The 17,135-nt window shown below is 45.2% G+C and overlaps 1 pseudogene; it reads right to left on the minus strand.

Annotated features, from left to right (window-relative positions):
- The window catches only part of LOC142312075 (uncharacterized), a 31,235-nt pseudogene that overhangs the window by 12,478 nt on the left and 1,622 nt on the right, over positions 1–17,135 (minus strand).

A 17,135-nucleotide genomic window follows, 5' to 3' on the forward strand; every position in this document is an offset into this window, starting at 1 on the left:
AGGCAGGGAGGAGGGTTTGGGTGGGAGCAGAGTGGGCGTATTAGACACAATGGGTGTGTTAGATAAGCTAGACACCGCCCTAGAGCCACAAAGAGTTCTGGGACTTGTAGGAACTGAACACAGGAAGTCAGAGGAGAGATTAACCCCATCAGAGCTGGAGCCAGCAATGAGCATGTGCTGCTAGTGCACAATAAAAGCTAATTTTGCTGAAAAAACATAATAGATGTGTTGAGGGGCACATATTAGCAAGATTTATCAGAAAAAAAAAAATCAGTTTTGGTAGCTGGACAACTTCTTTAAAGCTTGGGATAGAGATAAGCAAGAATGTAAATTGCATCCTTGTATTTATAGAAACTTATGAATATCTGCACACCTATGGCTTACATAACAGATGTGCACAGAAGCAAAACACATGCGGCAGGAACTGTTCTAATGATTAAATTCCTTACTACAGTTAGTAAATGCCTTATTCCTATTAGTAAAATGTCTAATTATATTTAACAGGGGGCACAGTGGCAGATTATCAATTTTAATCTGTAGTAGTGGTTGACATGACTGTCTCATCGGATGTCAGTAACAACTCATTCAATCGACAAAGGTAGATAAATCAAACCAATGATGTTCACAAATTATGTGTAATAATGAGAAATGACACAGGGAAAAAGTATTGAAAAATTAAGAAAGATGTAAAAAGCTAACTATCAGTAATTAAAAAACAATCCTGCCTCTTAGTGAACAATATAAGCTGGTTCAATTGATAGCCTATAAAAGGTCTCTCATTGCCAAGGTGCCAAACAAGAAACATCTCATGATGGGTAAAACCAGTGAGCTGTCTCACGACCTTTGCAACTTACAAAATATACTGATGGCAGTAGTTACAGAAGAACTACTAAACTACTGATAACTCCAGTGAGCATTGTTGGGTCCATAATCTGGTAGTGTAAAGAACATCATGTCACCATAAACTGGCCATGACAAAGTGCTCACCGCAAGATTTCAGACAGAGGAGTGTAAAGAATTGCATAAGCATTGTCCAAAAGCCAATATCCACCTGTGAAGAGCTACAGAAATACCTGGAATCAGCAGGTACAATTGTTTAAAAGAAAAACAAAAAAACCCCAATAGGTAATGCACTCAACCTACATGGTCTGTATGCATGCTCCCTGTTGTTGTAACTGTTCTGCTCTGATTACGGGATCACCATCCTCTATCATATTGTCACCATTTTCCCCTTTTCTTAATGTACCGGCAAAGGGTGGTTGGATTCAGAACATTACCTCTACAGGTAAAGAAATATGTATGTCACCCTCAAGAGGTGTAAAGATATATTTTCCTCTTTTCCATTATTATTATCTATCATGCTGTATTTCCTATTTTCTCTGTCTATATTTCTTCACTGACTGAGTTTCTAGTTCAATATCCTATCTTTTTCCACAGACAAACTCTGCCTGTCTATCAATATACAATCTTCTCTTATACCTCAGTATCCACCCCGTCCTCTGCCCTGTATCACACATTCCTCGTACCTTCTATCACATACATTTTCTATTCACTATACAGCATCCCAAGGTGAGGATCCACTTCACCTGCGACAGAGCTCGGACACTTAAACCACCAAGGGGTCCCCAAGGTGCTTTATGCCATGGGGATTGACACAGCGCATCTTAAAAAAGGAGAGACCCACAGAGACTGCCATACCGGACCTAACCTCTGACCTACCTGGGATCAACCGGAGCTTCATCACGGCAGAAACCAGTACCCGGGGTGCGGCGTTGAACCAGTAAGTAAAGACCTGGAACCCGCACCTATTGACTCTGATTGCTGTCACCCTGCGCTCCGGTGCTCCCGGGGACTGCCGTGCCCACACCATCCTCGCGGGGCCTGCTCCGCCTGTCGGGAGCAATACCATCCTGGCTGCACCCGACATCTGCCTCGGTGAGAGACCCTGCAGCGGCGGCCCTCATCCCTGGCCGCATACCACAGGTGGCATCACGATCCTAATAGACTTTCCTAACCTCCAACTACTTGCTCCTTCCTGTACGCCTTGGGGTCACAGAACCGGGCCAGGCCACCCCGTGACAACGCAGAGGATCTGCACCCTCGGCGGGGTAACGAGTAGGTTAAAACACCTGCCCCGTGGGGTACTACATTTGGTGTCACGAACAGAATCTTCGTGCCTGCAACAACCGGGTACTGTGCGCCTATTGAACTTCCTGTTTATGGACTGTGTCAAATGTTTATTTTGTGCCCGCGGCCACGGGTACTGTGTGACTACCGGACTGTGACTGTACCCTGGCGTCCATTGAGAAAAGGACAGGTGACATGTGTACCCAAAAGGACTGGAACTTCCCGCCCTTCGTGGGAGGGATGGCAGCAGGGTGCAAAAAGCCGTGCCCGCCCCCTACATGACATTTATCTATAGGAACCAGGAGCCCCGCCTCCCTAGGATGCAGGAAAAGATGGACTGATATCGACTGCCCTCATTGCCCCCAAACCTGGAGGGCCCTGGAGCGTCACTGAGAGGCATGTAGACATTGAACGTACTTTTCTGCTTGTTCTACCGGATGACTTTCTGAGCCCCTGGGTTATGCTCTCCAGTCTGTTTTTTTCTGACTACAATGTTTACAAGTCTATCCATCTGGTCTGAGTTTCTGATCATGTGAAGATGGGACGGTAGCAGTCACAGTTTTAACTTTTGGCATGTTAAATCATTCAGAATACACCTTACATCCCACCGTGGTCTCTTTACATCCGCAATGCTGCACCTCTTCAGCCACATTACACCATTTATTCACTTGTTGTTCTACTCTCTTGTCTTTTATCCAACATCTCTTTTCTTCCCTGAAGTTGTGCCAGTTCCCTACATCCAAACATATCCACACATTGGCATGTCTTCCTTTTTGAGTATTGGTCCAACATTTTTCCCACTTCCCATTCTTGTACTATCTGACTGTTTCAGAAGAAAACAGTAATAATCTGTGAATTGTGGTACATTGGATTCCCAGTCCATGCATTATGTCATTACTTCCTTCATCTTTTAAAAATATCTTTTTTGATTCCCTCCGCATTATACAATCTCCCTATTAAGGTTGGTCTTGATTGTACCTGTGGTTTCTATATATCACACCTCATTATGATGGGTCGCGCAGCGTAGGGGAGGGGCCCTTTCTATGTCCTGTCATATTCTGTGCAGTCCATCTCTGATTTTTAAATCCATCCTCTTTGTATCTGATCCTATTGTTCCCATGTTTTATGAATTTCTGCACTTTATTGAAATAAAATATTTCACCATCACTCCTTTGGTTTTGTTCTCCTTTCCTCCGGTTTTTTCATGTTACCTAAAGAATATACCCACCGAGGGATCACTAATTAGTGAGTCCCCGGTGTTATACCTAACCCTATTATGGCCAGTGTTTTCTTGTGTTTAATTATATATATATATATATATATATATATATATATATATATATATATATATATATATATATATATATATATATATATTATATATTACAGCAGCACAGACAAAATAAAAGCAAATTTATCCTCAGCGCAATTAGAATCTTATCCGAAAGACATACGGTGATGGTATGAGAATATGTTAATCTTGTTGGGTTGTGTGACACACAAGATCAAAACCTGTAATCAGCATCTGCGTGCATGCACCACGGGCCACAAGGCTAGTAATAACGCAAAGGGACCAGAGAAACAGCATGACGAAGACCGTGCTGCTGTGAAGTAACAAAATGCGTAGGATCCAAATGAATGGCGGTTTATTTCTGGACACATTTCAAAGTGGTCACACTTTTTCTTCAAAAGAACCACCAAATTACAAAGCAATGCTTTTACAGTTGAAATACACACCATGCTTGGAGGCAAACAGACACTGAATATCACCTCAAAAAACCCATAAAAACAGTGATGCTTGGAAGTAGGAAGATCATGGTATAGTGCTGTTTTTCAGTATATAGCACTTGAGAAGAAAAAGAGAAAAATTGGACAAATGTAACAAGATAGTCTTGTTAAAAATCTGCTGCCATCTACCAGGATGATGAAAATGAAATCAGGGTGGACATTTCAGCAAGACAATGATCCTAAACACACACCCAAGGAAACTTTCAATTGGTTTCAAAGAAGAAAACAAAACTGCTAGAATGGATCAGCCGATCACCTGAAGTGAATCCTAGAAAAATTATGGAAGAAACTAAATCTCAGAGCCCACCGAACCTTCAGGAATTGAAGAGTTTAGAAATATATTTACTTCGAAAATTGGTGACATGTTCAATACTTATTTCACCCGCTGTACGTGATCGATTTCATTTTCAGGGGTGCGGTGATCGGTGTGGCAAATTGCAGTGATCGGGTCCCTGTGTTAGACCATCAACATGAAGGTTTGACAAGATGAAGAAAAAAGCTTTAATCAGATGAGATGTCCAGTAATTTACTGGATGCAAATAATATTTATTCTGTATAGCGGTACGTTTACATGGACCGACAGCATTAAACAACCACTATTTGGTAAACCATTACTGATCGACAGTCGTTAACTGCAGTCTGCTTTTTTTCAGCAGGCTATCATAATCATGATCTAATCTTTTTTCTAATATGTACACTATCTAACTGCTTTATTTTTTTCTACTACTGTATTTTTCGGACTATAAGGCGCACATAAAATCCTATGATTTTCTCAGAAATCGAAAGTGCGCCATATAATCCGGTGCGCCGTATATATGAATACAGTACATGGATTGAGCATTACGGCCACCGTACTCAGGAGCCTCATTGAGTGCGGTGATTCGTACAGCTCTGTGCGTAGGAGCCCCGCGGATTATCTGTGCCCCAAAAATGCCTCCTGTTAAGAGACATGCTTATGATGCAGATTTTAAGCTTAAAGCTATGTCATGCAGTACAGCATGGAAAGAGCAGCTGCGAGAGAATTCAACATTAATGAATCTGTAGCACCCCTGCTGTACCAGATGCCACAAATGTAACTCGTAGAAAACCCAAACCCCGGAATACCCGTGCCAGCAAGTACACAGCACCCTCATGCCACATACACAACCCCAACACCAGACTGGGAGACTGCCTAGTAACAGGTAAAAGGGGAGGGCACTGATTGGATAGTAGCCACCCAATCTGTAGGGAGAGACCCAGCGAGGGGAAGGGGCGAGTGGTCAGTTCAGAGTTGGAGGAAAGAGGAGACTGAGGTGTAGTGTGTGAGGAGAAGGAAGCAAGAAGGAGAGGAGTGAAGTAGTAGAAAGTGGAAAGTACAGAAACAGACATGAAGAACCACCGGAGTGCTGAAAAAGGAGTGAGGGACTGTGGAGTACGGAACCAGGACTCCAGGCACCGTGGGTTACCTGTGGAAGTGCAAAACTCCAGGAACCACAGGAGGCCTGTAGAAGTCTGGAACCAAGGCTCACAGGACTCAGCACAAGGCGGGGTGCAGACCCTAGGACAGTGGGACACTTTATGGTCAGCTGTTAACTCTGCCGGGCGAGAAGATCTCCAGGGTCCATCGCCAACCAAACAAGTCTGAAGCACAAGCAGCAAAAAGGGGACCGGAGACTGAACCCCTTAAATAGTCCAGGCTGCCTGCATTAGGACCAAGGCTAAAGAGAAGGGACTTCCAAGCAGCTCAAGGCCACGAGAGTCCAACCACAATGAGTGTGCACGGAGGACAGCCAACCCAGGTCACAGCTGGCAAGGAGAACAATGGGAGCGAGAACACCTGGAACCGGCACCAACTAGTTCAAGTACCAACACAAAGTAAACAAGGAAAGTTGAAACTGCAATACTGGTGTGGACTGGTTGTTTGATCAACCTGTGCACTCACACAGACGGTTCCCTACCATTCACTGCTGGGGCCTTTCTCTGCTTGTGAAGGGCTTCAAACATCCAAGCTGCAATACTCCATCAGCCCCAGCAGTACCCTGCAGTGGCGGCCCCAATAACATGGCCGCACACCGCAAGTGGCATAGTCAAGAACGCTTATTTATTTATTTATTTTTTCTTTTATTTTTCACCCCTTTTTCTGAGGGCTGGCATCCCAAGGGCCACGGTACCGGGCCACGCCCGCGACCACGACTGTTCCCATTGCACACCACACGCCCGGGACCGAGTACCCCACAGCCCCTGGGGCGTCACAAATCTACGGTGCGTAAGTGGAGGAAACAAGAAGATGCCCTACGCCAGGTAAAGAAGACCAAACTTAGTTTCGGAGGACAGAAAGCAAGATGGCCACAGTTGGAGGACAAAATAGAACAGTGGGTTATCGAACAGAGAACCGCAGGTAGAAGCGTCTCCACTGTCTATTCAACTCAAAGCCACAGCGTTAACACGTGACATGGAGATCAAAGACTTTCTAGGAAACTTTCCTTCATGGTGCTTACGTTTTATGAAAAGGCGTAATCTGTCAATCCGCACCAGAACTACTGTCTGCCAGCAACTGCCAAAGGATTATGAAGAGAAGCTGGCCATTTTTCGCACCTACTGCATAACCAAGATAAATAAAAAGAATATCCAGCCAGAACACATCACTAACATGCATGAGGTACCCCTCATTTTCGATATCTCCATAAATTGTACTGTTGATAAAACAGGGACCAGTACGGTATCTATATGTACCACAGGAAACGAGAAGTCATCTTTCACTGTAGTTCTCGCCTGTCAGGCTAATGGCCAGAAACTACTACCCATGGTCATTTTGAAGAGAAAGACTTTGCCAAAAGAAAAAGTTTCCTGCTGGTGTCATCGTCAAGGTTAACCCAAAGGGCTGGATGGATAAGGAGAAGATGATTGAGTGGCTGAGGGAGGTCTAGAGACCGGATGGTTTTTTCACAAATCCCCATCGGTTTGTGACTCCATGCGCGCTCATGTGACCGATAATGTCAAAGCCCAAGTGAAGAAAACTAATTCAGAGCTTGCCGTAATTCCGGGTGGATTAACCAAAGAGTTCCAGCCACTAGATATCAACAGGTCATTTAAAGTTAAAATGTGAGCTGCGTGGGAGCATTGGATGACAGAAGGTGAGCACACATTCACCAACACAGGGAGGCAATGCCGGGCAAGTTATGCCACTATGTGCCAGTGGATCGTGGATGCCTGGAAGAAGGTATCAGTCTCCAGTGTCATACGAGCTTTCAGGAAGGCTGGAATCATCACTGAAGAGCTAAGCAGCAGCAACGAGACCGATTTGGATAATGATGATGGGGACCCGAGCATGGTTGATATAGAAATCGCCCAACTGTTAAAAACTCTGACACTGAAGATGAAGGATTTGTGGTGTAGGAATGAACTGAAAATGTACGTTTATTGATTTGCAGTTGCAACGGAACAAGTTGAGAGTTATTGTGAAAGAGTTGAATAAAGTTTGACCTATGGTCTGAGCTAGGTTTCATTTAATGCACTGCCCCTTATAATCCTATGCGCCTTATATATTAACCTAGGCGTCTTGGCAGGCGCTCATTGATAATGCGCCTTATAATCCGTTGCGCCTTATGGTCCGCAAAATACGGTACTTCCTTTTTGATGATGCTTAGTTTAAGAGTCCAGTGCATGCTGGGATATTCAAATGAAGCGTCATAAGGGGGAGAGGCTATAGTGACTGCCCCCTCCCTGACAGAAATGACGCATCATCAGTGACCTATATTGCAGGTGCTGGGCTAGTCCCTACAATACAAATCAAGCGTTGTTTTTCACTTCCGACGGATGCTTAGTAGATTCCCATCACTGTGCATGGTTCACCTTAGTGCACAGTGACAATGCGCTCTCTCACCGGCTTTGTGAGTGATGAGCAGGCAACAGAACGAATGGACTGTGCTTAATTTAAGTAAAGAGCGAGTAGAGACCAGCGCTGCCCCACAAGTGACGTCACTTGCAGGGGCAGAGCTGGTTTCTGTTTGTTTGCTATTTGCATTGGCATGTAACATGGAGTTTTGTTCAAACCTCTCCGACTCTCATGGCGGCATTTAATTTTGTTCAGATTCTGACACTTCCCCCTATGGTTTCTTTGGTATCTGGGATCAACACAGGCAGACTCAGGCGGTGACCTGCAATGTGCTGATTCATAGGCAGGGTAGAAAGATTTAATCTCTGCAAATCTGCTTGATCCTTTAATCACATGTTTTGGAGAGCCCTATCACATCTGTGGTTTGTCCAGTCCCTCCTTGGTAGTAGGGGAAATTAGATCAGGACTGGTCAGGAGCAAAGCCAGGAAGGAGACTTAGGCCTCTCCACCATTAGGAGTATCCCTGAGATTAGGGATAGCATAGGGTACTCTAACTTGAGGGACAGCTTAGGAGCTACAGTTCCACACTATCCCAAGGTCATCATGACAGTGCGTTGAATGTGCGCTCTTTTGCCATTCTCTATCATGTTGCATCTGTAGATGTGCACCAGAGCACCTGTCTGTTAAACATGTGACCTATCTTATGAACTCTGAAGGGAATCATGTGAAAAGTCACGTGATATATCGGGGGCTGGAGGGGCCACACCCTTTAAGCTGCCCGGGGCCCTTGTTGCGCTTTATTATTTACTCTGCTATTTCAATTTTACCCATTGAAAATTTATCAATAAAAATGTGTTAATAAATAATTTTCAAAATCTGTGTAACACAATCTAAAATAGTCAACACATAATTGTAGCATCCAGTGACTCAACGGAATCCGTCACTTCTCTGCATTTAGTTACTACTCACCTGGGTATTCATCTGTAAGAATCTCCTCTTTACACCACTCATCACAGCTCACATTTGTCTCTGTAGTATTAATATGGGTCAGATCTTCAACCTGAAACAAATATTGTAAAAGTCACAGACAGATGGAGAGGTCACATCTATGATCAGCTCTAATCCTGCCATCTCCACTGTTCTCATTTTAGGTTATGAAACATATAATATTGGCTAAAACAAGAGTGAACAGAAGACCTTCAGAGCCATCTTCACATCAGAGAGAGATTTCACGTCACCTTCTCTCCATCTACCTGAAGATCCTGAGGAACATCGAGATATTCTTCTTTAGAGTCCTGTGGAAGAAGAGGACGGGGACATCTCTCTGGTGTTGTCCTCTCACTGGATAGAACTGGAGGAAACACATACATGGACTGAATTCATTCTTTACATACAGATAATTATAGGCTGTGTGTATTTAGTCTTGTATATTACCTGGTGATGTTTGTGGCTGGGGATCCTCCATCATGACGTCCTTGTACAGATCTTTGTGTCCTTCTAAATACTCCCACTCCTCCATGGAGAAATAGACGGTGACGTCCTGACACCTTATAGGAACCTGACACATACAGTGATACAGTCACCCCCCGATCCCTTCATAGCGTTACTGTATAATGTCCCAGCATTCCCAGCAGTGTCACCTCTCCAGTCAGCAGCTCAATCATCTTGTAGGTGAGCTCTAGGATCTTCTGGTCATTGATGTCCTCATGCATCAGGAGGTGAGGAGGAGGCCCTGTGATTGGGCTCAGGGGTCTTTCCCATCCCTCAGACACAGGGGCCTGACAGCGATCACTAGAGGTATTCTTCACTACTGTGTAATCCTGGATATGGAGAGACACATTAATAAATCTCACTACAGACATTTCCAGAGTCCTCACCTCTCCAGTTCTGTCCATCTGTTATTCCCATAGATAAGAATGATGTAATGTGACGTCATCAGAATCTCTCACCTCTCCAGTAAGCCGGAAGAGGATCTCTAGGGTGAGGTGTAATATCCTCTCCACCATCTTGTCCCTGTCCATATCCATCCTTGATGGGTCAATCAGGAAAATTATCTTCTATAGAAGATCTCCACTGAATGGATCCAATACTGTATGGACCTGAATTAAACAAAAATGAAAGATAATACAAAACCTGAGGGGAACCGGTGATGATGTTTAAATGATGAATTCTCTTCTCATGACTGGAATTTATAGAGTGGAATGGCTAAGACAGCTCCTCCATGATAACAATCCCTGGCGGTCGGCCACTGCTTCGGCCACTGATCTTCTGCAGGGATCACACATTCATCTGGAGGTTGGCACAGGAGCCAAGCAGCGTTGTATTATGAGAGTCATGGGACAATAATTGTGAGTATTACTATTATTATATTATATTATTCTGCTTTTTTTTCTTCATATCGATCTACGAGTAAAACCTATATATTTTCTTCGGAGTCTGCTGCAGAATACGCACTTCACATTCATCTTCCATAATGATTCTGTCAACTACACTGGAATCTGCATCTCTAATAACTACTATATGATGAGGACGACACCTTCATTATCTGTTCAGCTTTTCTCTACACATTTGCCCACAGTCCTTGCGTTGCGTCCGTTTTTTGCCGGATGCGGCATATTTAGCCCATGATAGAACGTTGCCTGGCACTTTTTTTGTGCGGCGAAAAAAACGCATCACGCTGGATCCGGCGAGATTTACAATGCAAGCCTATGGACGCCGGATGCGGTTTTTTTGCACTGCGGATGCTCAGTATCAAGCTGCATCCGTCAAAAAACGGACGGGCCGCATGGAAAAACTTATGCAACGGATCTGTTTTTTTCGCCGCATCCGTTGCATAGGTTTTCGAGCCGCACTGCAAAACCGGATGTGTGAAAGCAGCCTAAGACGTCTACTACTTCCAGACCGTGACCATATAGTGTGGTGAGGACTGAAAGCAATTACTACTCTGAGGCTGGACCAGAGCGCAGCAGGCAGACGCTGACCCCCTTCTCTGCTCCAATCATGCTCTGACCTGATTGTATATCATCAAGGCTGGAGCTTTCCATCCGGTGGCCATTCACAGAAATGTTCAGATATCAGCAGGCGAGAGAAAAGAACACAAAGTCCGGAAGCAGAAGCAGATACATATAGCGGAGCACTGCGGGAATTTGTGATTTGGCACATTGCTACACCAACACCAAGATTGGTACTTCTCTGGGGAGGTGGTATGGTCATAGTAAAGGCCGCTTTACACGCTGCGACATCGCATGTCGCTAGGGATAGCACCCACCCCCATCGTTCGTGCGTCACAGGCAAATCGCTGCCTGTAGCGAACAATATCGTAGGAACACGTCACACGAACTTACCTTCCTAACGACGTCGCTGTGGATGGCGAACAACGTCCTTTCTAAGGGGGCGGTTCGTGCGGCGTCACACGGCAGCCGTCCAATAGAAGCGGAGGGGCAAAGAGCAGCCGCATGAAAGTCACGCCCACCTCGTTACCAGAGGACGCAGGGACGGTGTTGTTCGTCGGTCCCGGGGTGTCACACGTAGCGATGGAACGACAGGAACGACGAACAACCAAATGAGCAACGATATTTGGAAAATGAACGACGTGTCAACAATCAATCAATGATTTGGTGAGTATTTGGGATCGTTAGCGGTCGCTTGTAAGTGTCACACGCAACGACGTCGCTAACGAGGCCGGATGTGCGTCACAAATTCCGTGACCCCAGCGATATCTCGTTAGTGATGTCGCTGCGTGTAAAGCGGCCTTAAGTCAGGGCTCCTACAGAGGTATATATAGGTGGTGGTGATCAGAATAGAAAAGGCACACAAAGAAAAAGGGAATGATGGGCACACCGGGCTGTATGTAGGGTGTTCTGTGTACACGAGCCTAAGGGTATGTGCCCATGATCAGGGTTCAGGGCGCTGAAGTCTCTCACTTGTGTTCTCCCTACGGAGGACACAGGCGAATGCGCGATAAACAACTGACATGCTGCAGTCTGGAAAGACGCACCGCAGATCAGGGTTTGCTGCGGAAAAAACAAGCACAGCGGGCACAGGATTTCTAGAAATCCCTCCACTGTGCTTGTACTGTACAATGCAGCGTTTTGAACACAGCTGAAGAATGCCGCATCCAAAACGCTGCAAACACTGATCGTGGGCACACACCAGCAGACATTCAACTTCTCCCACACAAATGAAAAGCAGAAACCTTGTAGCACCTGCACTTATTGGAAGATAACCCATAAATATCGCTACTATCCGTCATGAGGTCATTTAAGTGGCCGTTGGATCATTCGGCCAAAAGCAATCATTCTGGATTCCCCCATACATAGTAACACTTAGACAGGCCAACATGCCGAATACTATTTTTTTTCTCCCACATGTTACATTGTGGGCAGATCCAGCAAGTTTTGACAACTTTAATGTTTTTGGGGACCTTCGCTAATAGTATACAAACACTGAACAATAAAAAATAAATCTTTATTTTTATATAGCGCTAACATATTCCGCAGCGCTTTACATACATCAGGAACACTGTCCCCATTGGGGCTCACAATCTAAATTCCCTATCTGTATGTTTTTTGGAACAATCCTCTACTGACCACTTCTATAATCCAGCATCAAATACAGCTGACCGGGGCCACATGAAATATTCTACATTACTGGACATTTTAAGAACTGGACTTCCTTCACCAAAAAAAATAAAAAATTGCTAGTAATGATCTGTTCACATGGTATTTGATGAGGATTTTCAGCGGGAATGTGATGGCTTAGGCTGCTTTCATACATCCGGTTTTTGCAGTGTGGCTCAAAAACCTATGCAACGGATGCGGCGAAAAAAACGGATCTGTTGCATACGTTTTTCCATGCGGCCTGTCCGTTTGACGGATGTGGCTTGATACTGAGCATGCGCAGAGCAAAAAAAAAACGCATTCGGCCGCCGGATGCGGTTTTTGCCGCAGGACGCCGCATCTGGCGTCCATAGGCTTGCATTGTAAATCGCGCCGTATCTGACGTCATGCGTTTTTTTTCGCCGCACAAAAAAAACGTGCCAGGCAACGTTCCATCCGACCGCCGCATGGGCTCAATATGCCGCATTCGGCAAAAAATGGACGCAACGCAAGGCCATGCGGCACAATACGGCGCTAATGTAAGTCTATGCGGAAAAAAACGCAACTGGCGGCAAAAAAAAGGTTGCGTTTTTTCTGCAAAGCGCCGTATTGTGCCGCTCAGCAAAAAACTGATGTGTTTTCAGCTTTAGCAGATACCAGACTACGGCCATGTTCCAGTAAGTTTTTTCCAGCAGGTGTCTGCACTAAAATACCCCATAGTTATCGGCTTCAGAGGATTTTCCGTTGTTGGGAGAGGAGAGGGTGTTATTAAAAATATGCAATTTGCATACATGCAATCACGTGGTCACTTCACTTTAGCGGTCCACGCTCTATCAAAATGTAGTTTGTGGCCAGATATAGTGTATTCATAATGTGGATGAAACTTAGAAAAAAGCAGACTTGCAGTAGCATAACAGGTTCATTACTGTAACGTCAAATACTCACTTGGTGTATTGTGAGTGCTGTGAGGACAGACAAGTACGTAGTCAAATGAAGTGACTATTGGCTTGTCCAGCATTTCTCTGTTTTCCTTTGTCTGTTTTAGTTTTGGGGTATTCCCATCACCAAGATCCTATCTCAATATGTATGAGGTGTTATAATAATATTATTAGCAAATATATGCAATTTGAAACGTAGTATACATCTCATGATTAGCCATGTATCTTACCTGATGTGGAAGTGATTAACTCTAAAGGCCCTGTCACACACAGATAAATCTGCAGCAAATCTGTGGTTGCAGTGAAATTGTGGACAATCAGTGCCAGATTTGTGGCTGTGTACAAATGGAACAATATGTCCATGATTTCACTGCAACCACAGATCTGCCGCATATTTACCTCTGTGTGTGACAGGGCCTTTAGGTATCCATGGTTACAACCAATCATATAGTGAAAGTTGATACTGTTCGTTGCCATTGATGCCTAGGCCGTTGGAATGCCCCTGCCCATGAGGTAAGTGACATGGCTTATCACGAGAGCTACACTACATTTATAATGCGATATATTTGCTAATATTCTTATTATTACATCTACTACATAGTAGTAGTGGATCTTGGACATGGGAATACCCCTTTAACTGTTAATAATGTTATCTGTTTATCTAATAATATTTTTGTTTAGTTGACATTGATTAAAACAGTTAATATTTTCATACACAGGTATAATTAAAAAGTCCAGTCAAGTACATATCATATTTTTCATTTATTTTATGCAGCAGAAATCACAGAGTGGTGCAGTTAGTGACATGTATCATCCGGTCACCTGCACAACAAGTCCCAGAGTGGAGGCAGTGACATGTATCATCCGGTCACCTGCACAACAAGTCCCAGAGTGGAGGCAGTGACATGTATCATCCGGTCACCTGCACAACAAGTCCCAGAGTGGATACAGTGACATGTAGCATCCGGTCACCTGCACAACAAGTCCCTGAGTGGAGACAGTGACATGCTTTGCTCTGACACATAGTGTGCTGCATGTCACTATCTGTCTCCACTCTGGGACTTGTTGTGCAGGTGACCGGATGATGCATGGCACTATCTGTCTCCACTGTGGGACTTGTTGTGCAGGTGACCAGATGATACATGTCAATAACTGCCCCACTCTGAGACTTGTTCAGGTGAGAGTGTATACAGTTGGAACAATGCAGCAGAAGTCACTGAGTGGAGCAAGTTAGTGACATGTATCATCCGTTCACCTGCACAACAAGTCCCTGAGTTGAGACAGTGACATGCTCTGCTCTGACACCTAGTGTGCTGCATGTCACTATCTGTCTCCCCTCTGGGACTTGTTGTGCAGGTGACCGGATGCTAAATGTCACTATATGTCTACACTCTGTGATTTCTGCTGCATAGTACCAACTGTATACACTCTCACCTGCAGAACAAGTACCACAGTGGAGACAGTTAGTGACATGTAGCATCCGTTCACCTGCACAAGTCCCAGAGTGGATACAGTGACATGCAGCACACTATGTGTCAGGGCACAGCATGTCACCAACTTGCTCTGCTCTGTCACCTGCGGTGCTGCATGTCACGTTTTTGCTGCGATTTGGTGCGTTTTTTGCTGCGTTTTTGCTCACTGCATTTTTAATCAGTGCACAATGCCATTAAAGATTGTTGATGGAAAAAAAAAAAAAGATCTGATGTCATTTCCTTATTCAAAATGTTCATTGTATGCAGGAGAGCAGACAGCAGCTGCAGAACTACAAGGCTCAGCATCCTCCATTCACTAGTGTATGCAGGAGAGCAGACAGCAGCTGCAGAACTACAAGGCTCAGAATCCTCCATTCACTAGTGTATGCATGAGAGCAGACAGCAGCTGCAGAACTACAAGGCTCAGCATCCTCCATTCACTAGTGTATGCAGTAGAGCAGCCAGCAGCTGCAGAACTACAAGGCTCAGCATCCTCCATTCACTAGTGTATGCAGGAGAGCAGACAGCAGCTGCAGAACTGCAAGGCTCATCATCCTCCATTCACTAGTGTATGCAGGAGAGCAGATAGCAGCTGCAGGACTACAAGGCTCAGCATCCTCCATTCACTAGTGTATGCAGGAGAGCAGACAGCAGCTGCAGGACTACAAGGCTCAGCATCCTCCATTCACTAGTGTATGCAGGAGAGCAGACAGCAGGTGCAGGACTACAAGGCTCAGCAACCTCCATTCACTAGTGTATGCAGGAGATCAGACAGAAGCTGCAGAACTATAAGGCTCAGCATCCTCCATCCAGGACTGTATGCAGTTTTTTACCCAAAAAGAAAAAAAAATGACATGGGCTTCGCCATATTTTTGTATGCTAGCCGGGTACAGCAGGCAGGTACGGGCTGCCCCCAACCCCCAGCTGCCTATTTGTACCCGGCTGGGAACCAAAAATATAGAGAAGCCCTTTTTTTTTTTTAATTATTTCATGAATTTCATGAAATAATTTTAAAAAAAAATGACGTGAGCTTCGCCTAATTTTGGTGTCCAGCCGGGTACAACTAGGCAGCTGGGGATTGGAATCCACAGTGAAGGGTGCCCAAGCTTTCTGGGCACCCCCACTGCGAATTGCAGTCCGCAGCCACCCCAGAAAATGGCGCTTTCATAGAAGCGCCATCTTCTGGCGCTGTATCCAACTCTTCCAGCTGCCCTGAAGCCGGGTGGCTAGCCGGGTAATAATGGAGTTAGGGCTATCTGTATATTATCAGCTAGCCCTAAGCCCGAAATTCATGGTGTCACGCCAATATTAGACATGGCCACCATGAATTTCTAGTAATGAGAAAAAAAAAAAAAAAAACAACACATAAATAAAACACAACACAATTAGTGACTCCATCTTTATTGAAATAAACCCCCCTCCGCAGTAATCCTGGGTTAGGGTCCCGCGCCGTCCAATCCGGATCCAATATCATCTGATCGGTTTGCTGGAATGCAAAGCGATCAGATGATGTGTCAGGATCAAGTGCCTGAATCACATCACACATCAGCTGATTGTATAAAAGCCGATTATACAATCAGCTGATGCATCAGTGCCAAAAAAAAAAAAAAAAATACTCACTTATGTGCTGTGGTGATTACCGGCAGCTCCTGGAGCGATCGATTGGACAGGAGTATGATCCTGTCCCATCGCTGCAGGAGCGGCCGGTAATCAGCTGATGAAGTCCCCTGACAGCAGGATCAGCTGATAGCCGGCCGGGCGCGAAAAAGCCGGCGAGACTACGATCAGCTGATGCGTCAGGTGACTGCATCAGGTGATCCACCGCCAGGTCCTGCAAGCTTCGTGCGTGCCCCGGGGAGACTGCACACAGCCGAAGCGGCGGGACCGGGACAGGGGCTGGAAGCAAGCATGGCACCCGGACCCTGCAGACAGGTGAGTATGACATACACACATACACACTCACACACACACTGTATATATACACACACACACACACACACACTGTATATTCACACACACACACACACTGTATATTCACACACACACACTGTATATTCACACACACACCGTATATTCACACACACACACTGTATATACGCGCACACACACTGTATATACGCGCACACACACTTTCTTCCCCTGGCTGTGTAGAGCTGCTGCTGTCTGTGTGATTGATGATATCAGTGCATCCACAGGGAAGAGGCAGGGAGGAGGGTTTGGGTGGGAGCAGAGTGGGCGTATTAGACACAATGGGTGTGTTAGATAAGCTAGACACCGCCCTAGAGCCACAAAGAGTTCTGGGACTTGTAGGAACTGAACACAGGAAGTCAGAGGAGAGATTAACCCCATCAGAGCTGGAGCCAGCAATGAGCATGTGCTGCTAGTGCACAATAAAAGC

This window comes from Anomaloglossus baeobatrachus, chromosome 5 (genome assembly GCF_048569485.1).
Source record: "Anomaloglossus baeobatrachus isolate aAnoBae1 chromosome 5, aAnoBae1.hap1, whole genome shotgun sequence".
Classification (NCBI taxonomy): Eukaryota; Metazoa; Chordata; class Amphibia; order Anura; family Aromobatidae; genus Anomaloglossus; species Anomaloglossus baeobatrachus.